Source organism: Salarias fasciatus, chromosome 1, assembly GCF_902148845.1.
Source record: "Salarias fasciatus chromosome 1, fSalaFa1.1, whole genome shotgun sequence".
NCBI classification, from domain to species: domain Eukaryota; kingdom Metazoa; phylum Chordata; class Actinopteri; order Blenniiformes; family Blenniidae; genus Salarias; species Salarias fasciatus.
In genome coordinates, this window is record NC_043745.1 from 32483322 (window position 1) to 32495449 (window position 12128).

The window sequence follows — 12128 nt, forward strand, 5'->3', positions numbered from 1 at the left end:
AAAGTAGTTGATGAAAGAATTTTGAAATTCGTATTTTCTTCTAAAATCAGACTCGTCATCTTTCATGAAACATTGAACTGGCAATAAATTCTCCTTTTCAGAATTCATCAGTAGATCAATAGAAACTTTCTGAGAAAAATTTAGATTAATCAATATTTGATTGTTATGCACTAAACACTGACAGAGCAGGACATGAGAGACTAACTGATCCAGATTAACTTGCTGTGTAATCTGCAGACTGATGCATCAGGACCTGGAACCACTTCTGTTTACTGTGGCTGGAGGGGATTTTAATGGTGCTTCTTATATCTTCCAGCAAGGCTTCATCTGCTTCTGCTCTGGACACACACACACACACACACACACACACACACACACACACACACAGTTCGCTGTCATTCATAAGTCACAGTGTAATTCAGACCTCACGGCTCGCTCTCTGCTGTAGATGAATGTTTGTATCAGGAGAGTAAACAAGTTTCTGTATCCGTGCTAATATCATCCAGCAGGCTGAAGGCAATCACTCCTGCTCTGCTGCCACATTTCACTGTGAGCGAGACCTGACTGCTGCTAAAGGGATCATTTGAGAAGAATCAGGGGTTTTTTTTTTCTGCACAGAGGCAAAAGCAGCCACGTGCATTTCACGCCAGAAAAGTGTTTGGAGATAAATGAAGTCTCTCAGATTGAGCTTTGTTTCAATGACTAAGGGTTTAAAACTGACTTAAAGGTGCTGTAGGCAGGATTTTGCTAGTCAGTGCTAATTTTTCTGTGTTTTCTTTGGATTAAATGTTAGAGTATCCATTGATAATCCTTTAGGAGTGTAGTATAATTGCACTACCGCGAGGGCGCAGCGTTTCCATCTGTCTCTGTTCTGAGCTGAAAAGGAGTCTCGACAGCTCCAGGTATCTTTGACCAATCAGAAGAGCCCATGAGGCTCTAACCGTAATTGGTCGAGGAGCGTTCGTAGCACGTTCTTGTGGGAGGGGCTTAACTTGCGTAAGGGCGTGATGTCAGAGAAAACAGGACAGGATTGGCTGTGCTGGGTTTCAAATCGCCATCTTAGATGGGTCAAATCGCCATCTTGCTTAGGTAACCCTAAGCAAGATGGTGGAGATGCGGAATCCTGCCTACAGCACCTTTAACGTACGGGGGATAAGAAGAGCTCACTCATGAAGTTGAACTTAATAGTTTAAAATCAGTCAGAATGAGTCAAGTGGCCATATAATAAAACCTATAAAATAATCGACGCCAGAAAAGTTATTATCCTGATCAAAAATATCCAACCTTCAACAGAACAAGAATGATTTAAGAAATGTGTTGGTTTTTAAAGGTACTTTATCTAAAGCTCAAAAAACAAAAACTTTAGGTTGAATTATGAAAAACCACACAATAGCCTGGTGTTACTGTGGCTAGTGTCTTTAGTCAGCAACTTGTTACACAAACGTGAAATGCAGAGATTAAATAATAATAATGATGATGAAAAAAATCTCTATGTTATGTTATTGGTGTGAGAAATGTCAGGTGTGGTGTGGGGTGTGTGAATGGACTGTAATGTGCGTGTCTCACTTTCAGTGTGTGAGCGTTGACATCCCTGATTGAAGGGTTTGATATATTTTGAAGCAGTTCGTTCTCTGCCACAGTCTGTCAAAACGATCAGCACAAACTAAAGGCTAAACGAGTCCGTTTAGAGTGAAGGAGGGTCTTCCAGCTGTAAATGAGCAGGTCATGAGGTGTGTGTGGAAACGAGCCGTGAAGTTCATGCAGGAGGACTCCTCACTGTTCCTCCTGCTCAGGTCCAGATCCAGAGGTTCAGCTTCAACCTCCAGCTGCTCACATTCCTCCTTTCACTCCTCCTGGAAATTTCTCATCTTTTGAAGACATCTTGTGGACCAGGGGTGTCCAGCCCGGGTCCTGTAAATCTGTCCTACATGTTTTTAGGTCACATCCTGACAACAACACATCATCAGGTTCAGATGTGTTGCATTAAAACATGACTGCTGTTCATTGATTTGCTGCTATTTGCTATTGTCTCAAGCTTAAAATCAAATGTTCTTACCTTCCTGTACAGATCTCACATTTGCCTTATAGTTGACTAAGGGGACCAAATCAATTATTTATACTGTACATATGTGGCATGCTATGTGGATCTATGTCTAATTGCACTGACAAAGCTACCTGGGGAATTGCATCCCAGGAAATCCCCAATAATAACTTCGCTCACTCAGGTTGAAGACGATACCTCCAGGGCAGAGAGGTTCCACTTTTTTCTTCCTACTTCAGCCCTTGAAGGAGGCAGTTGCATATTTTCCTCTTTTCCCTGCTTGTAGCTTTGTTCTTTGTTCTATCATCAGAAGATGGTAAAAACAGTGAGATGGTCAAACCCTGCGAGGACGGTACGGCTTAAAGTAGCTTTAGTCAATAGTCAGAGACATTGTTTAGTGCGTTTACTCTCTTGCCATATGGCATATGTAACTCAGTTACAGTAACTCGTGAAGTGTAAAATCATGTTTGGGTCACGAGAAACGAGAAATTAGGGTGTTGAAGGGAGCAGTGAGACGACACAAGACATTTTCCTTTAATAAATGTTGCAGAAAGCCCAGCTGAACGTGTCCCTGGCAGTTCACTTATGAGTGATTTAACATTATCCTCAGTTGAACTTGATGTGGATTTAAGTCCTTCAACCAAGCTGCCTGATGTTACAGGGTCAATTATTAACCTGGTGCTGCTGGTCGGCTCGCTCACTTGGTGCTCTCGGCTGCTCGCTCGGCCGGTGCTCTTTGACATGTTTCCTGCGTTTTCCTTGCATAAGAGAGGACCAGCGGATTTAACATTGTCCTGAGTTGAACCTGATTTGCATTTAGGTCCTCCGGCCACTCTGCCTGACATAACGTGGCAATTATTAACTCTCTACCGCGTGCCTTTGGGTTCTGGAATCATAACAATGTAGTCACTGAAAAGGTTGACTGAGTGCTTACCATGCTCCATGACAAGTGATTTCCCCTGCTATGGCACTCTTCTCCTATAGCCTATTGCGTTGCATATTGCATTTGAAAGTGAATGTTACCAGTCAACCATAGCTTGCTGGGTAAAAGCTGAGATATACTGCGGCCACAGTGTGCATACAGCATTGCCTATCGTCCCTTTGTTGCTGTCTGTGGACAGGAAGACTCTCCCTTGTGGCCAAATAAAGAAACAGTAACATTAAGGAACAACAACCACCATGAAAACCCCATGTGTTAAAATCTCTCTCCTTCCACAGACAACAACCATGATTAACTAAACATCTGAAGGAATTTCATCGTCAATGTTGGAAAAATGAGGGAAATAGTGTAGATTGAGGGGTGTTTAAATAACCTTTTGGTTCAATGACACAATGACGTGAAGCCTTTGTAAACAGAGTTTGGGACGCTCAGAGAGGGCGCCTACTTTCCTCTGTGCATAGACTTCAGTTATTCCTCTCGAGTTGCGATTTAAAACGGGAACGGTGAGTTGCTTAGCCGCCGTTTTGGTTTCTTCTGCAGCTTTCTGCAAAGATTGTTTTGAAAGAGACAATTGGGAAGTTCATGTTGAAGCAGGACTTAGTGCAGGAAATTCAGCGAATAGCTCTCACTTCGCCTTGTAGTAGTCTCTGAATAACACAGCAGAACTATTCTATCTAGTTGTGATTGTGAATTTATTCAGTTTTTTTAAAAAAATGAATATCTGTGGAAAAAAACTTAAAGGCCCAATAGTTAAAAACACTGAAGTTGATTTCTTCTTTAAACAGAATTATGATTGATTAAGAAGTTTTCTTCTCAGACAAAAAATATTCTCCAGCATATTTCTGACATCTGCTTTGACCCATTAGTAAAAAATCTGACTAAATTATCACTACTAATGCCAAGTAATGAAGCTCAGATAAGGATATTTATATACATATGAGGTACATCCACGAAGACAACTTTATCTTTATTTTTTTTCCTTTCTCAGTTTTGTTGTATTACAACTGTTAACCAAGATTTGCATCATAGACTTCCTCTGCAGTCAGTAGTCGCATTTCGACAACCCTGTAACAACCATTAATGTAATCAATTACCAGTAACAGATAGGCTATTTTATTTTTACAATCATGATTGAGAGATAGAGAGTGCGGCACAGTGAATATCCAGTGAACGAACATGACGACTATGATTGTTTTGCATAACAACAAAAGCGTGCTAAAAATATAATTTCCAAGAAATGTAGTTCTGTTTGTCCATGCATTTGTCCATTTCCATGAACCACTGCTTAACTTGGCTCTATTGATGTATTATTATCTTTTGGTCCAATTATATTTAGAAATGATTTTTTTAAATGCTACTTCAGTCATATATTAATTTACTACATAATATTTTAACATAAAAAGATCAAATGAAATATTTGCATTATTAGCTTTTGCAAACACTGTTTTTATTCCTGTAATTTCCCATTTCTTTGTAAAAAGAACTGTCTATTTTCAAACCCATTATAAAAAATGTCCTCTTGTGTAATTTTGTCAGGTTACAAGTGGTGTCATCAGAAAATCTTGAAAATGAAGCAGTTTTATCATGTTATCATTCTCTTTAAGTAGAGATACTCTATATATAAATGATGATTGGATGAGTCTTCCTTTTTGATTTTCAAAAGGAAAATCCTTCTAAACTGAAGACTATTTTGTGAAGTCAAGAGGTTTCAAAATGGGTCACACTCAGTCATAGCTATTGAATGGAATACTATTGAAGGTGAAACACCACAAACTCAGCCAGGACAAAACATGAACCATGACGAAAACACTGGGTAAAATAAGATGCAGACAGAGTAACTGCACTTTCTGCCCAGAATTTTAATAATTATTACTGTAGTGCTCCTCTAAAAAGTCAACACATCTCATGACGTTGTATGGTTTTCAGTTATTTTCACTAGTTCGGTCAAAAGTGACTACAAACTTTTTTCAGTCCATTTCAGCAGAAACATCCCATTGAGACTTACATCAGTTTTGTTAGTGGGGCCCACTCCACTTCAACATAAAGTATAACTTTGACAGGATAAGTCATAATATGACAACTGTTTCAGAGAAACAATGTTCGTCTTTTAGCATATCTCCACAATTGTTCTTAGACTCATTCATGTCTGTCTTTTAGGTTTCTTGTGAGTGATTTTACACCAACATGCATTTTTCTTCTGAAAATTTGTCTGATACTTTGAAACATTATCAAGGAAACTGAACATTTCTGTCAAGAAGGAATGAAATGTTTAAATGTTGATATTTTCAATTGATGCTGATTTTCCAAATAGAAGAAGAAAAGTTGTGCAGCTCTCAAGCCACAAGCTGATGATTGGTGCTTCTTTTGTGAATGCCACATGTTTTTCTGACAGATTGTGTCCAGCTGGACAATCGGGGCGACTGCGACAGTGTTCAGTGGAGTTCAGCACCTCTGGAAATAACATCCCACAATTCAGATTGCTTGTCAGGCTGCCAAACAACAACTTGAAGTTCAGTGAGCATTTCCACAGTTCAAGGATGTCCTCATTGTCTCGCCGGAGGAAACTTGCTCTGTAGGGATACAAAACACAGACGCAAAATTCACATCAAACAAGAGAAAAGACGGATGCAGAGAAATGTCTTAGATTTCTCATGTTGTATGCAAACGTAGCAATTTTCCATGCATGTGATGTGACATTCTTGTCCTCGAATGACCTCCTAAAGACAACAGTTCTCTCGGGAACTGTAGTTTGTGGCAGTCTGGTATAACATTAAGTCCTCTGAAGAACCTGCTTTTTATAGCTGACCTGGACGTTTCCCTTATCCCGCCAAGAAATGTCACCGTCTTACATCACATGTCGTTCAGGCCTGTTGTCCTTTAGCAGTGCAGAAATTGACCAGCAGATAGCCATGTGACTGAAAGAGGAATTCCTGTTTTGAACCCACTTCCATAGTACAGTAATTATTGAGTAATGTTCCTGTTTAACAAGAAAGTCAAAGTTTGACGGAATCGACACTGATCGTTTAACCATTAAAGGTATAATGGACGATGTTTTAGCCAATGTGTGGCGTGATGCGAGTCTCAACTATTGGTCCTCCAACATGTCAATCACGCTGGAAAAAAAGATTGCGTAATGGCGTCAAGTGCACTCGTAGGAGCAGCAGAGCAGGTAGGATGGTCTGGCGCATGCGCATTTTCAAAAAGCGAGTAGCAGACATTTGGCTTCGACTTTTTCGAGAAAATCGTCGATTATACCTTTAAGAGTTAGTTTTAAAACGAGTAGCGACAAAAAAAGGCGTTATCTGACCTGGGCACAAATAGATGCAAATATAGATCAATAAATAAATGGGCGTTGCAGATTAGATTGTAAATGATTACTAGTGAGACTCTTTGTCCCAGTCCTCTAAAGAAAGAGACACTTTAACAACTCGACAGAATGAAAGTCTTGTGTCTTTTTTAGTGGTTAAATTGAACTGATCAGACTGTGATGAGAAGTTTTCCAGAGAGAATCCTCAAGTGACTCTTCATGCAGCCTCACAACTTTGTCAGTCTACAGTTGAGCATGGTGAAGACATCATCATACTGTTAATAAACTGCTTTAGTCATCTATGGCTTTGAAATGGAATAGAATAGAATAGAAATATATGAAAACTCCCACAAAGACACCGACTTTGGAACAGGAGCTTGGGGGTTCGAATCCCGGTCAGGGTGTATGGTAATCCAGTTGGGCCCTTGGACAAGGCCTTTAACACATACATGTCCACACCTCAGCATGAGCAAAACCACAAATGAAAGTGTCATACCGGACGTCGCCCGGGTCAACAAGGTCCGCGTCAGTTGTTGTGGAACCAGGGCATACTGATGACAAATTGGTTACTGGAACAAGACACTCGTGGAGCAGGTTGGAGAACAGAGCGTTAATGGAATGCTACTACAGCAGTAATCCCAGCGAAAGGGGATATATGCAGACAATGTGGGAACAATGGTTACTTCGAAACCCAACATCCAAGCCGACTACGAAACAGCTACTAAATCAGTGCTCGAATATCCGCAAGAGGAACTTACTATCACAGTTGGAGATTGAGGAGGTGAAACAAGAATGGGTACCAAGGCCCAGCATCTCACCCACGGTACCAGATGCTACATCAAGGGGGAGCCAGGACAACAGGTCATACCAGATTGGATACCAAGCCCCAATAACAGAGCTGAACATGAGAGCAGCTGACCTGAGAGAGAAGATCATGACGTCCTGGGGGAACTCAACACCCTCCTGGCTGCCAAGGCTAAGTAATGATAAAGTACCATCGGAATCTCTACTGGAAGATGTGAACAAGCACTGCTAACAATCCCTACCAGCACCATCACTGAGACCAATCAGCTGATATATGCAACAGCGACAGTCATCCTAGAGATGCTTGACTACAAGATGAACAGCATGAGTAGCCGGAGTGAATAAGAACCTCCATGGAAAAGAAGGCTAGAGGCAAAAATCATGGCAACACGGAGAGAAGTCAGCTTCCTCACAGAACTAAGCAGAGGGGTGAATCTCAAGAAAGAACTGCCCAAGAAATACAGAAAGCTGTGGCACTGGAGACTGCTAAGCAAAGACTCACAGCCCTAGCTACCCGCCTAAAGAGATACACAAGAGAAGTGGAGACCAGGAGAATAAACAGGGTGTTCTCCAACAATCCAGCTAAGGTCTACTCTCAGTGGCAGAGTAGTAAGACCACAGCAGACCCACCCAGGGCTGAGACTGAGCAATACTGGAAGAGTATCTGGGAGAAAGATGTGTGTAGTGGTGCATGGGCGTGCACTATCACATGCACGCGCACTGCGTGCACGCGCGCACGCTGGGCGGCACTTCGCGCCACACCGGAGTTTTAATTGCAGACTCAACTCACCTGCGCGTCTCTCTCTGGCATTTGTCAGTTCAAGCAGTGCTGCAGGAGCACAGAAGCTGCCATGAAACCCTCAGTTCAGCTAGACAAGTTAAACTTGCTTCTCCACCGCTCTTGAGTTCACGCGGTTGGTGATCTGAACGCTGTCTCTGGTGGGGTGAGTGATTACTATCGGCGCTTCATTCATAAAATACTCGCCTCGTTTCTAATCCATGCGTGTTCGTAGGCGCCGCTGCAGTTAATATTGAGTGCTCCCTTCCTGTTCTCTCACGAGCATCAGCGCACGCACCTGTTCTGAGATTTGCCTTAGAGGTTCTGGGGTCGCAGAGACGGGCCTTTTCCTTCCACGTGACTGGATTCCGCTGCTGCCATTTGGGTTTCCTCCTTTATGCTGCTGCTGCTGCTTTAGGAGGCCACATTTAAATTCGGTTTATTTTCCAGGCATGCAGGTTCCATTTTGTAACTTTATTTTGAATTGAATGGATGAGTGTGTGAATGGAAATGCATCTTTTAAAGGGAAAATATTTGTATCATAAATGAATGTTAAAATTAAATAAAGCAAAGTCTATTTTGATATCTGTTTCCGATCCAGCAGTCCAACCAATCTGCGGCCTTTTATCTGTGCAGGATAACCTTGGGGACGCTGGTCTCTACCAGCTGGCGGTGTAAATATAAAATCTCCAATTTTAGCAACTTTATAGTGTTATTTAAAGTAATTATAATTTATTATGTAAAAAAAACCCACTCGACCTGGCCACATGTGTCACACAACACCATTGCCCAATGGCTGGCAGGCTTGCAGGCAGAGCACAGCAACCTCCCAGAACAAGACCCAGTAGTAATTACAACAGCAGATGTGCAGGCAAGAGCGGCCAAAATGAAGAGCTGGACAGCTCCAGGGCCCGACAAGATTCACACCTACTGGCTAGAAGCTAACTGCACTCCATGAACGCCTTGCAGCACAAATGAACCAGCTGCTAATATCAGGGACCCACCCAGAGTGTCTAACCCAAGGTCGGACAGTCCTCATCATGAAGGACGCCCAGAAGGGAACAATACCATCAAACTACCGGCCTATAACCTGCCTCAGCACCACATGGAAACTCTTATCAGGCATCATAGCGGCCAAGATAAGTAGGCACATGGATCAGTACATGAGTAAAGCACAAAAAAGGATTGGCAATAACACCAGGGGGGCCAAACACCAGCTATTGGTTGACAAGCCAATCGCCCAAGACTGCAAGGCCCGCAGCACCAACCTGTGCACTGCCTGGATTGATTACAAGAAAGCCTATGACTCAATGCCACACACATGGATACTGGAGTGCTTGAAACTGTACAACATCAACAGGACTCTAAGGAGCTTCATTCAGAACGCAATGGGGCTGTGGAAGACAAGTCTAGAGGCCAACTCAAAGCCAGTGGCACAGGTGAGCATCAAATGCGGCATATACCAAGGTGATGCCCTGCCCCCCCCTGCTGTTCTGCATAGGCCTGAAGCCCCTCAGCCAGATCATTACCAAGAGCGGCTTTGGATACCGGTTCAAGAGCGGAACAACTGTCAGCCACCTCCTCTACATGGATGACATCAATCTGTATGCCAAGAATGAGCATGACATCGACTCCCTGATTCACCTCACCAGGATATACAGCAATGACATTGAGATGTCATTCGGACTGGATAAGTGTGGACGAATGGTATCTAGAAGAGAGAAGGTGATCACAACTGAAGGAGTTGAATTACCTGAAGGGAACATAACAGATGTGCAGGACAGCTGCAAGTACCTGGGGATCCCACAGGTAAATGGTAACCATGAGGAGGCAGCTCGAAAGTCAGCCACAGCCAAATACCTACAGAGAGTAAGACAAGTCCTGAAGAGCCAGCTGAATGGCAAAAATAAGATCCAGGCCATAAACACCTATGCCCTACCAGTAATCAGATACCCTGCTGGCACAATATCCTGGCCACTGGAAGAAATGCAAGCCACTGATATCAAGACAAGAAAGCTCCTTACAATGCATGGAGGGTTCCACCCTAAGTCCAGCATACTGAGGCTATACACAAAGAGAAAGGAGGGAGGCCGAGGACTAGTGAGTGTCAGAGCCACCATCCAGGAGGAAACCAAGAGCCTCCATGAGTATACCAAGAAGATGGCCCCAGTGATGATCTGCTAAGTGAATGCCTCAGACATCAAAAGCCCAGTAAGGAGGAGCCAGAGGAGCTATCATGAACAGACAATGCCCTGCATGGCATGTACCACCGACAAATTGAAGAAGTGGCTGACATTGGGAAAATATACCAGTGGCTGGAAAAGGCTGGACTGAAGGACAGCACAGAGGCACTAATCATGGCTGCACAAGAACAGGCCCTTAACACAAGATCAATAGAGGCCGGGATCTACCACACCAAACAAGATCCCAGGTGCAGACTGTGCAAAGAAGCCCCAGAGACAGTACAGCACATCACAGCAGGGTGTAAGATGCTGGCAGGCAAGGCATACATGGAACGGCACAACCAGGTAGCGGGAGTCTAACTTGCACCAGGAACAGGCTCAACTTACTGCCGGCAACGCAGAGTAGGCTCCTGCTTCGGTTATACAGAGACCAGATGGGCCTTAACAAGGGGCCCCGGACACCGTATTCCCAAAGCACCACCCAAAAGATACCAAGAGGGATGTGATCGAGCGCCTTCTCCAAATCCACAAAACACATGTGGACTGGTTGGGTGAACTCCCACAAGCCCTCAAGCACCCTATGGAGGGTATAGAGCTGGTCCAGTGTTCCACAACTAGGACGAAAACATGGTTCCTCCTGGATCCGAGGTTCGACTACCACTCAGATCCTCCTCTCCAATACCCTGGAGTAGACTTTCCCAGGGAGGCTGAGTAGAGTGATCCCCCTATAGTTGGAGCACACCCTCCAGTCCCCCTTTTAAAACAGGTCTGCCAGTCCAGAGGCACTGTCCCAGACCGCCACGCGATGTTACAGAGACGTGTCAACCAAGACAGTCCCTGCACTTCCAGAAACTTAAGGTGCTCAGGGCAAATCTCGTCCACCCCCAGTGCCTTGCCACCGAGGAGCTTACCATTGGTAAGCTCCTCGGTAAGTTACCAACCACCTCGGTGACTTCAGCTCAGTGATGGGTAAATCCACCTCTGAGACCTCAGCCTGTATTCCCTCCACAGAAGACATGGCAGCGGGATTGAGGAGGTCCCCGAAGTATTCCTTACACCATCCAATAACATCCCCACTTGAGGTCAGCAACACCCCACCTCCACTGTAAACAGGGTTGGTGGAGACCTACTTTCCCCTCCTGAGGCACCGGATGGTTTGCCAGAATTTCTATGAGGCTGATCGGTAGTCCTCCTCCATGGCCTCCCAATCTCCTCCCAGTCCAGAGTTTTTGCTTTCACAACTAGTCGGGCTGCAGTTCAGGACACCAATCGGGTTCAGATCAGGGAGGCCATACGACCCAATTATCCCTCTAATGTCACTGTCGCTGCCCACGGGGGCATTGAAGTCCCCCAGTAGAATGATGGAGTCCCCAGCTGGAGCACTGTCCAGCACCCCTCACAGGGACTCCAAGAAGGCCGGGTCGTCGGCCCGTAAGTCGAAACAAAAGTGAGGCGCCTGTCACCGACCCCAAGGCGCAGAGATTCGAACCTCTCGTTCACTGGGGCGAACTCTAACACATGGTGGATGAACTGTGGGGCTATAAGCAAAGCCATGCCACTGTGGGTAACTCACTACAGGCAACGTCAGAGAAATGGAGAGTCCAGCCCTTATCAAGAGGCTGGATTCCAAGACCCAGGCGATGTGTGGAGGTGAGCCCGACTATATCTAGCCGGTACCTCGCCGGTACCTCGCCGGGCACAGTGCCGTCAGCTGCCACCAAATCCACATTGCACCTGGGCCCTTGCGGTTCATTGAGTTGGTGAAGAGCCCACTAGAGGTCAGGCCCATGTCACCCCTTTGGGCTGAGCCCGGCCGGGCCCCGTGGGCAAAGGCCCAGCTACCAGGTGCTCACTTACAAGCCCCAACCCAAGGCCTGGCTCCGGAGTGGGGCACCGGCTGCGCCATACCGGACGACGTCACAACCTTTGTTTTATTCCTTCCCATAAGGGCTTTTGAACTGCTCTCAGTGTGGCCCGTCACCCAGGACGTTTGCCAGGGGAGACCCTACCAGGGGCATAACCCCCCCACAACATAGCTCCTGGGATCATGCGGGCGCTCAAAGTCCCCCACCACG